The following is a 9,938-nucleotide window of genomic DNA, read 5'->3' as shown; positions in this document are numbered from 1 at the left end:
GCAGATGAAAAAGAAGAATGAAGGATACGATAGCCAGGAAAATATCAAGAATCAGAACTGTATTAAGCATTTTCACAATCTATTGGCATGTATGAAATAAGAAAGAAGATTATAGGAGTGGTGAAAATAAATGAAACGGAAGAGGTCAATTTATAGCGAAATATCAGACATAGCAATCGAGGCAGATTACGCATTTAATCAAAGAAAATCCCAATTTCTGCAAATTCCGAAGAATCAAATCTTATATAGATTATGAAGATTTTCTATTCCTAAAATTCCGGAAATCAATCGTTAATACGTCAAAAGTTAAGATGAATCTCTATTCCCTCATTTCACTTTATTACGATAACTTCCCTTATACGCTTCGAGTAATCGGATTTTTTGTCCATATTATTCAACAGTGATAAAATTCTATTTATCAACTCATATTCGTCATGAAAACATTTTTATTATTAGCCATGACGACCTCACTCAAATTTCGGGACGAAATTTCTTTAACGGGGAGGTACTATGATGACCCGGAAATTTCTGACCAAATTTAAACTTTATCTTTAAATTATTTAATGTTTTCGACACGATAAGCAAAGTCTGTAATGTTGAGTCACGAAAGTTTTGGAACTATATTCATGTAATCAATTCTTCTTTGACTGTTTTTGAAGATTCACGAACAATATATATATAATTTAATGTGCATATATATATATATATATATATATATATATATATATATATATATATATATATATATATATATATATATATATATATGATTTCAAGTTATTTAGTAAACGATAGTAACATTCGATTATTGATTCGATTGATATTTAGATAAGTTAACTAAAACGTTTAAGATAAACCAGTAAAACACTAATTTGCTACAGTATTTTCGAATTTCTACAGTACCCGAAAAGCTACAGTGTTTTCGAAAATCACTATTTGCTATAGTAACTTTACTACAGTAACATTGCTACAGTAAAACACTATTTTAAAATGAATATATATATATATATATATATATATATATATATATATATATATACTACGAGACGATGATTTATAGAAGCAAATAACCAAAACACTTAATTGATTAAAGCTACACTTCGAGTGACATAGTTTATCAATGATTAAGTTTAATTTTTGATAAAGGTACACGTCGCGTAACGAAAAGTATTAGTTTTCTAAGCGTACGAAAATGCGTTCGAGAAACCGAAACCGGGACATAAGTCGAGTGATGACGTACGACTTATCGGAATAAAAGTTACAAGTTAACTATGCACGTAAATATAATATAATATATAAATAATTATATAAATTAAATATAATATATATATTATATTTAAATATGTCGACAAACTAAAATACAAAACGATTGTGAGCTGGAAAAATAGGCCATGCGATCACCTGGCCATTGTGCCTCAGACCCATGCGATCGCATGGGAAGTCTGGACAGGCCACATCTATTTAAACTCGGTCTGTTTTCTGATTTCTGATTCATTTGTTTCTTATCTATCTATCTATCTATATGTATTACTCCGTATTATTTATTTTATTTATTTTATTTATTTGCTAATATTATTAAATTAAAGATTATTATTAATCTTATTAATATTAGTATTAGTATTATTATTATTAGTAGTATTATACATAAAATACTACGACGAGGTCATGAGCGTGTCACTTTCAAAATGGTTTTTCGAGCGGGATAGAGCTAATGAAATTATGGGTTATAGCTATGGAGGTTATGGGTATGGTTTGGGGATTATGCTCGTAAAGTCAAACCTAGTGTTTATCATCTCCGTTACGTTTACGTACTTTTCTACAATATTGAATCTCAATATTGATACGTAAGCACTCATATTTTATCTTTTATATATTAATTGTGTATCCATGTCCAGTGCTCGAGTATATATATTTATACATGCTGGTATGCTAAATTTCATCGTTAAACAGTTATAATGAATCACGAATTAAATACATATATTACTGGTAAAAGGTATATTATATACATGTTTTTGGAAAGCTGGCGAAAAATCAATAACTTTTCATTTACATATCGAATAGTTTCGATGAACGGATTAAAAGATATGATCAACTGAATTATGATTGATGTTAATTGAAATTGCTTTGGAATCTGCAATTAAGATATAAACAACTTGTTTATGAGATTGATGAAATGGATTTTTAAATATTACCAGCCGAGTAACTGGAATCTTATATAAGGTACGTCTTGTTTTGTTGAACAATTGTCAAAACTGATTGTTTTATCATATTTTGAAGGCTTATAAAAACTATAGTTTAATTTTACAAGAATTGGAAAACTATGTGAAATATTAAAATGATTCGATTGCCATGATCATTCAACTATTGTATGGAGTCAGATTGACTTTTTGAAATAACTTTTGATAACTATTGTATATCGATCTCGAGCATTAGGATTGTGATACACTATGACCTGACCTAGCTTGATAAACAATTATTGACCAACATATGTTCTCTAGGTTGAGATCTACGGTTATTTGGTAATCCGAGTTTCGGTCACATTTTGGTGAACGACTTTATATGCGGCTAAGGTGAGTTTTATTTGCTCCCTTTTTAATTGCTTTTGCAATATATATTTTTGGGCTGAGAATACATGCACTTTATTTTAAACGCAATGGATACAAGTACATACTAAATTCTACACCGAGTTTGAACCGAAAATCCCTTAGCTTTGGTAACTAGTAACTGCTGGTTATAAGAACTGGTGGGCGTGAGTAGTTATATATGGATCCATAGGGCTTGATATTCCCGTCCGAGCTAGAGCACTAGCCTTTTAATGGGCGTATGCTATTTGAGAAGCATACACGTTGGTTTACGTGTATTATTAAGATGATTATACAAAGGGTATAAATTATATATACGTTAAGTTTAGTTACCAGGGTGCTCAATTTCGTAGAATATTTTGATAAACGTTTCTGGATGAAACAACTGAAATCTTGTGGTCCACCTTTATATACAGATTATGCGAAACACTAAAACTATGAACTCACCAACCTTTGTGTTGACACTTGTTAGCATGTTTATTCTCAGGTTCCTAGAAGTCTTCCGCTGTTTGCTTATATGTTAGACAAGCTATGTGCATGGAGTCTTACATGGCATATTTATCAAGGAAACGTTGCATTCACCAAATCATCACCATGTATCTTATTTTGACTGCATTGTCAATGGAAGTACTATTGTAAACTATTATTTATGGTGATTGTCTATATGTAGAAATCATCAGATGTCGAAAACCTTTGATTTAAATATTCATTTATGGTGTGCCTTTTCAAAAGAATGCAATGTTTACAAAACGTATCATATAGAGGTCAAATACCTCCCAATGAAATTGATGAATGACGTGTTCGTCTATATGGATTTGGAGCGATCGTCACAACGTATTATTCCATCGGGAGAAATTTTAAACAAATGTGGATCTTCCCAAAAATAGTGGTTTATATCACTAAAGAATTTCTTTCGTTTTTGGTACGACAACCCTTTTTCAAGGAATCCACATACTAAGTAGTTTGTATAGTCTGCAAACCATGAAATTTCATTATAATCAATCTTCAATAGATATTCATCAGGAAAGTTGTCTTGTATGGCTGATTCATTTAGAACTTCCAATTCGGGATTTTCAAGACGAGAAAGATGATCAGCGGCGAGATTTTCTGCTCCCTTTTTGTCTCGAATTTCAATATCGAACTCTTGTAAGAGTAAGATCCAACGGATTAATCATGGTTTGGAATCTTGTTTTGAAAATAGGTATCTAAGAGCAGAGTGGTCGGTATAGACCACCGTTTTTTCTAGAACAAGATATGAACGAAATTTGTCAAAAGCAAAGACAATAGTAAGGAGTTCTTTTTCAGTAGTTGTGTAATTTGTTTATGCTCCTTGTAACATCTTACTAGCATAATAAATAGGTTGAAATCGTTTTTCAATCCTTTGTCCTAAAACGGATTCCATTACAAAATCACTTGCATCGCACATGAGTTCAAATGGTAGATTCCAATTTGGAGTTATCATGATCGGCGCATTAGTGAGTTTTTCTTTAAGAATATTAAAAGATTTGATGCATTCATCTGAAAAGATGAATGGAGCATCTTTTTCTAGGAGTTTATTCATAGGAGTAGCAATTTTAGAAAAATCTTTTATGAAACGTCGGTAAAAACTGGCATGCCTTAGAAAACTCCTAACTCCTCTAACATTGGTGGGATGTGGAAGCTTAGCAATTACATCTACTTTAGTTCTATCCACTTCAATTCTTTCCTTTGAAATTTTATGACCAAGAACGATACCTTCTTTAACCATGAAATGACATTTCTCCCAATTAAGTACTAGATTTGATTGTTCGCATCTAATAAGCATTCGTTCAAGATTAACTAGACATGTTTCAAAAGTATCACCGAAGACTGAAAAGTCGTCCATGAAAACTTCCATGCATTCTTCTATCATGTCGTGAAAAATCGCCATCATGCACCTTTGAAAGGTTGCAGAGGCGTTGCATAGTCCAAATGGCATGCGTTTGTAAGCAAAAGTACCATAAGGGCACGTGAAGGTGGTTTTCTCTTGGCCCTCGGGTGCGATTGGAATTTGAAAGTATCTAGAGAAACTGTCAAGAAAATAATAGTAACTATTTCCAGCCAACCTTTCCAACATTTGATCAATGAAAGGTAAAGGAAAGTGATCTTTTCTGGTGGCGTCATTTAGTTTTCTATAATAAATACAAATACGCCATCCTGTTACAGTCCTAGTAGGAATAAGCTCATCTTTTTCATTTGTGATGATAGTTATGCCACCCTTCTTAGGTACACATTAAACTGGGCTTATCCATGGACTATCAGAGATTGGATAAATTAAACTTGCATCTAGTAGTTTAATAATTTCTTTCTTAACAACATCTTGCATATTAGGATTTAGTCTTCGTTGGCGTTGCACATATGTTTTATGACCTTCTTCCATAATGATTTTATGTGTGCAATACGAAGGACTTATACCTTTAATGTCATGAATCTTCCATGCAATAGCTGGTTTATGAGCTTTTAGCACAGAAATGAGTTGAGATTTTTCATTTTCCGTAACAGAAGACGATATTATTACAGGTAATTTAGATTCACCATGTAAATAAGTGTATTCCAAATGGTTTGGAAGTGGCTTTAACTCTAATATCGGTGGTTCTTCTATCGATGATTTGTATCGATATCTGTCTTCCTCTTTTAGCATTTGAAGTTCTTCTATTGTTGGTTCGTATTCATTAGCCATGAGTGTAACTAACATTTCAGCTTCATCAATTGGTTCAATTCCTTCTCCTAAAGAACATTCTCCTGTTCCTTGTAATTATGGAAATTCTTCTAACAATTCTGCATGTGAATCTATAGTTTGAATATAATAACATGTATCATCTGCAGATTGCGGTTGTTGCATAGCTCTATCAACAAAAAAGGTAACACTCTCGTCCTCTATACTTAGGGTCAGTTTCTTACCAAATATGTCTATTATTGCATTAGCCGTGTTTAAGAATGGTCTTCCTAATATAAGAGGAACTCGAGAATCTTCTTCCATGTCCAGAATAACAAAGTCTACTGGAAATACTAAATTACCAACTTTAACTAGCATGTTCTCCACTATCCCTCTAGGATATTTTACTGATCGATCTGCTAGTTGTATACTTATTCTTGTTGGTTTCAATTCTCCAAGGTCTAGTTTAGCATATAGTGAATACGACATTAAATTTATACTAGCACCTAAGTCTGTCAATGCTTCTATTGAATTAAGACCACCCAAAAAACATGGAATTGTGAAACTTCCTGGATCTGATAATTTTTCTGGTAGTTTATTCAACAGCACTGCAGAACAATTAGCATTCATTGTAACAGCCGAGAGTTCTTCCATTTTCTTTCTATTTGTGATTAGATCTTTCAAGAATTTAGCATATCTTAGCATTCCTGAAATCACATAAATGAAAGGAAGATTGGCATTTATTTGTTTAAACATATCCAAGAATTTGGATTGCTCGGCTTCAAGTCTTTCTTTTCTCATTTTACTCGGGTAAGGAAGCGGTGGTTGGTATGGTTTAACATAAGGCTTTGCCTTAACTGTGTTGTCTTCATTAACCTTTTCAACTACCGGTTCTTTTTCCTTATCTTGCTCAGGCTGTGGTGTTTGTGGAGTAGGAATAGAGTCATCAGAAATTACAGGCATTTCAGTTGGTTTAAGTGTAATACCACTTCTTGTGGTAATGGCTTTAGCTGTTTCATTTCGGGGGTTAGCATTTGTATCGCTAGGTAGACTCCCCGATTTTCTTTCACCTATCAACCTTGCTAGGTTACTTACTTCTTGTTCCAGATTTTGGATTTAAGCTTGTTGATTTCTAAATGCTTGAGCATTTTGTTCATTAGTTTGTTTCTGAGATGTGAAAAATTGAGTTTGAGATTCAACTAGCTTCGACATCATATCTTCTAAATTTGGCTTTTTATCATCGGTTTGTGGTGGTTTATTTTGAAAAATAGGTCTTTGCTGGTTGTAAGTATTGTTAGATACTTGTTGATTGCTAGGACCTTGTTGGTTGTTGTATGAAATATTTCGGTTATAATTCTGATTTTGATTGTAGTTTGGTCTTGGCGGTTGATAATTATTCTGATAATTATTTCTAGGCCTTTGGTTTATATATGAAACATTCTCTCTTTGTTCCATTGTTTGTTCAATACTGAGACAATCTTTTGTCAAATGTGGTCCTCCACACTGCTCACAACTAATTCGTATTGCGTGAATATCTTTAGTCATCTTTTCCATTCGTCTCTCGAAAGCATCTAACTTTGCGGAAATGGAATCAAAGTCATGGCTAGAATCGGATCAGCCGCTTTAAATGATCTAACGATGTCTTTTTCTTGATGCGACTCATGTGAGTGGGAGGCTGGGTTATCAATAATTTTGTAAGCTTCAGTTGCGGTTTTCTTCATAATGGAACCACCAGCTGCTATGTCGATGTCTTTTCGTGTAGTAATGTCACATCCTTGGTAGAATATTTGTACTATTTGATAAGTGTCTAAACCATGTTGAGGACATCCTCTCAACAACTTTCTGAATCTTGTCTATGCTTTATATAAAGTTTCATTTGGCTTTTGTGTGAACGTAACAATTTTTCCTTGAAGTCTCACGGCTTTAGATGCCGGAAGGAATCTTTTAAGAAATTTTTCAACTAAAACATCCCATGTATCAATCGCTCCTTCAGGTTACGATTCTAACCAATCTTTGGATTCTCCCTTTAAAGTCCAGGGAAATAACATGAGATAGATCTATTCATCCTCAACTTCTCTGATTTTAAATAGAGTACAGATCCTATTAAAAGTTCGAAGATGTTCGTTTGGATCTTCTTTTGGCGTACCACTAAATTGGCATTGATTAGTTACCATGTGTAGGATTTGTCCTTTGATTTCATAATCTGGCGCATTAATGTCTGGTTGAGTAATGTCATGACCTTGGCCCGTGCGTGTGGCTCTCATTCTGTCTTCCATACTTAGAGGTTCCTGATTTTTCATAATTGAGTTTGTTGAATCTGAATCACTAGGGGATTCTGATTTAATGGTTTCTTCCTCGACAATCACTGGATGAGTAATTTGTGGTTCAAGAGGAATGATTAGTGGTTCAGGATCTCTGAATTGTCCTTGAATATCCTCCGGGTTCTCAATTGTGAGGTCGGGTTCAAAAAATGGATTATCGGAAAGTTGAATTAGAGTACTTGTTCTACTTGATGATGATTCTAAAGAAAAATCAACGGCGACAATATTGGCTAGATGTCTTGATCGAGTTACAGGTGGTGAACGTATGAAAGGTGGTGAACGTTTTGCTCGGTGCATTCACTGAATATCCTATTATTTATAAAGATAAAAATTATATAAGTTATCAAATTAATAGACTTTTCTGATTTTGCCCGCGTTTCGAATAGCCAATAGATGCAGCAGGTAGCCAGGACCCTTTAAATCGGAAGCCCACAACTCGCCACTAACAAATCCAACTATTACTACGAATCAGAAAATTTTGAATGTCTATCAATTTAACCACTTAAAATAATTTTTTTCGTCGAGATTTAAAGAAAATAAAGAAAATTCTATGTCCTAAAAACTAGAGCGTAGAAATGAAAAAGAAAAAGCGCGTCGAAAAATAAGAGGTCGAAAAACAAAAAGTCGAAAACAAACCGTCGAAAAATAAAAATAAGAAAATAAAGCGTCGAAACTTAGAATTCTAAAAACTTAAGACTAAAAGTTGCGTCTAAAGTTATTAAAGCTTAAAGGAATTCTAAATCCAAAACGGCAATAACTTAAAAGACGCTAAAATCTATTAAATATTAAAGCAATAAGCGATGTCGTAAAATTCTAAAGCATCTAAATCTTATTCTAAAGAAAAAGTACTTAAGAGATTTTACGGCAAAGCTTAAAAGTCTAGAAATAAACAATAACTATGGCAAAAACTAATTTTAAAACTAATTACGAACGCTAAATATAAACTACGTACTAAATAATAAAAAGATACAAAAATGATAAAATTACTTATTTTTATAAAAATATTATTTTTATATTATTATTTTATAAAAGTATTAATTTATATATTAATAAAACTAATTAAAACTTAAAATACAAAAATAAAACTAAAACTAATTATTATTTAATTAAAACTCTAATTACTAATTAATTAATAATAATAATTATTAATAAACGTAACCCTAATTCTGTCGTCTAAGGTACCTGAGCTGTCAAATCAATCCATGCGATCGCATGGATTGTTTGTAGAATTTTCATGAGGTCGCATGGGAACGGATACCAGGCCAGATATTTGGGCTGCTATAGTGTTCGGCCCGTTTTCTAATTTTAATTATTTTTTTTGGTTTTTAATTTTATGATTTTATATTATAGAAAAAAAATTATATAATTAAAATAAAACTTATATAAAAAATTGCTTATTAGTTTTTATGACTTTTAATAAAAGTAACAAAAATATAAACTTTTTAAATGCTTAAAAATATAGATATATTTTTTTATGTTTTTTTTTGTATTTTTAAACTTATATAAAATTATATTTTTATAACAATAGCTTAAAAACTAATTTTTTTTAGAATACAGCATTTCGCTTTCGGCGTGATGTTCCCCGGCAGCAGCGCCAAAAATACTTTTTGTATGCGAGGTGTAGTACGAAATAGATATTATTTTTGTACGAAATACTATTAAATACGATACAATTTACACAAGTTATTTATTTATTTATAGAATGGATATACCTAAACCTTGCTACAACACTATAGGCAGTGTACCTAATCGTAGAGTAGTGTAGTTTTTAGTAAGTCCGGTTCGTTCTACAGGGATACAACTAAGTTTAACGCTATATTTATTTTAAACTATATTTGTATGTATATATATATATATATATATATATATATATATATATATATATATATATATATATATATATATATATATATATATATATATATATATATATATATAAGTAATATGGTAGTGTTATTATTATTATTATTAAAGGGGGGTTTTACCGTTTAATGACCGGTTTGTCGATTTTATGTCCTAATGCAAAATATTAACTTAATTTAAAGCGTAAATTAAATGACGATAAATAAAAATGCGATAAAATAAAAGTGCGATAATTAAAAGTGCAATAATTTAAAGTACGATAAATAAAATAACGATAAATAAAGTGCGATGAGATATAAAATAAAGGAATTATGCTTATTTAAACTTCTGTAATCATGATGTTTGACGTGTTGATTTTAATTTATTACCGTGGGTTAATTGTCCTTTATCCTGGATTATTCGATACGTCCATCTGGTTTTTGTCCATAATAGTCCATCGGTCATAAATATAAAGTGCGAGTGTCCTCGTCAAATTTCCTTTATATCCGAAGTCAAATA

The 9,938-nt window shown here is 31.6% G+C and overlaps 1 non-coding gene across 1 annotated transcript; it reads left to right on the top strand.

Annotated features, from left to right (window-relative positions):
• Positions 1 to 7,065: 7,065 nt before the first annotated feature.
• On the top strand, positions 7,066 to 7,172 carry LOC139850751 (small nucleolar RNA R71). The gene has a single exon (XR_011760132.1). It is a non-coding gene; the product is annotated as a small nucleolar RNA R71 (small nucleolar RNA).
• Positions 7,173 to 9,938: the final 2,766 nt, after the last annotated feature.

The sequence above is a fragment of the Rutidosis leptorrhynchoides genome, chromosome 5 (assembly GCF_046630445.1).
Source record: "Rutidosis leptorrhynchoides isolate AG116_Rl617_1_P2 chromosome 5, CSIRO_AGI_Rlap_v1, whole genome shotgun sequence".
NCBI classification, from domain to species: domain Eukaryota; kingdom Viridiplantae; phylum Streptophyta; class Magnoliopsida; order Asterales; family Asteraceae; genus Rutidosis; species Rutidosis leptorrhynchoides.
The sequence above is the reverse complement of the archived record's forward strand: the minus strand, read 5'-3'. Positions and strand labels throughout refer to the sequence as shown.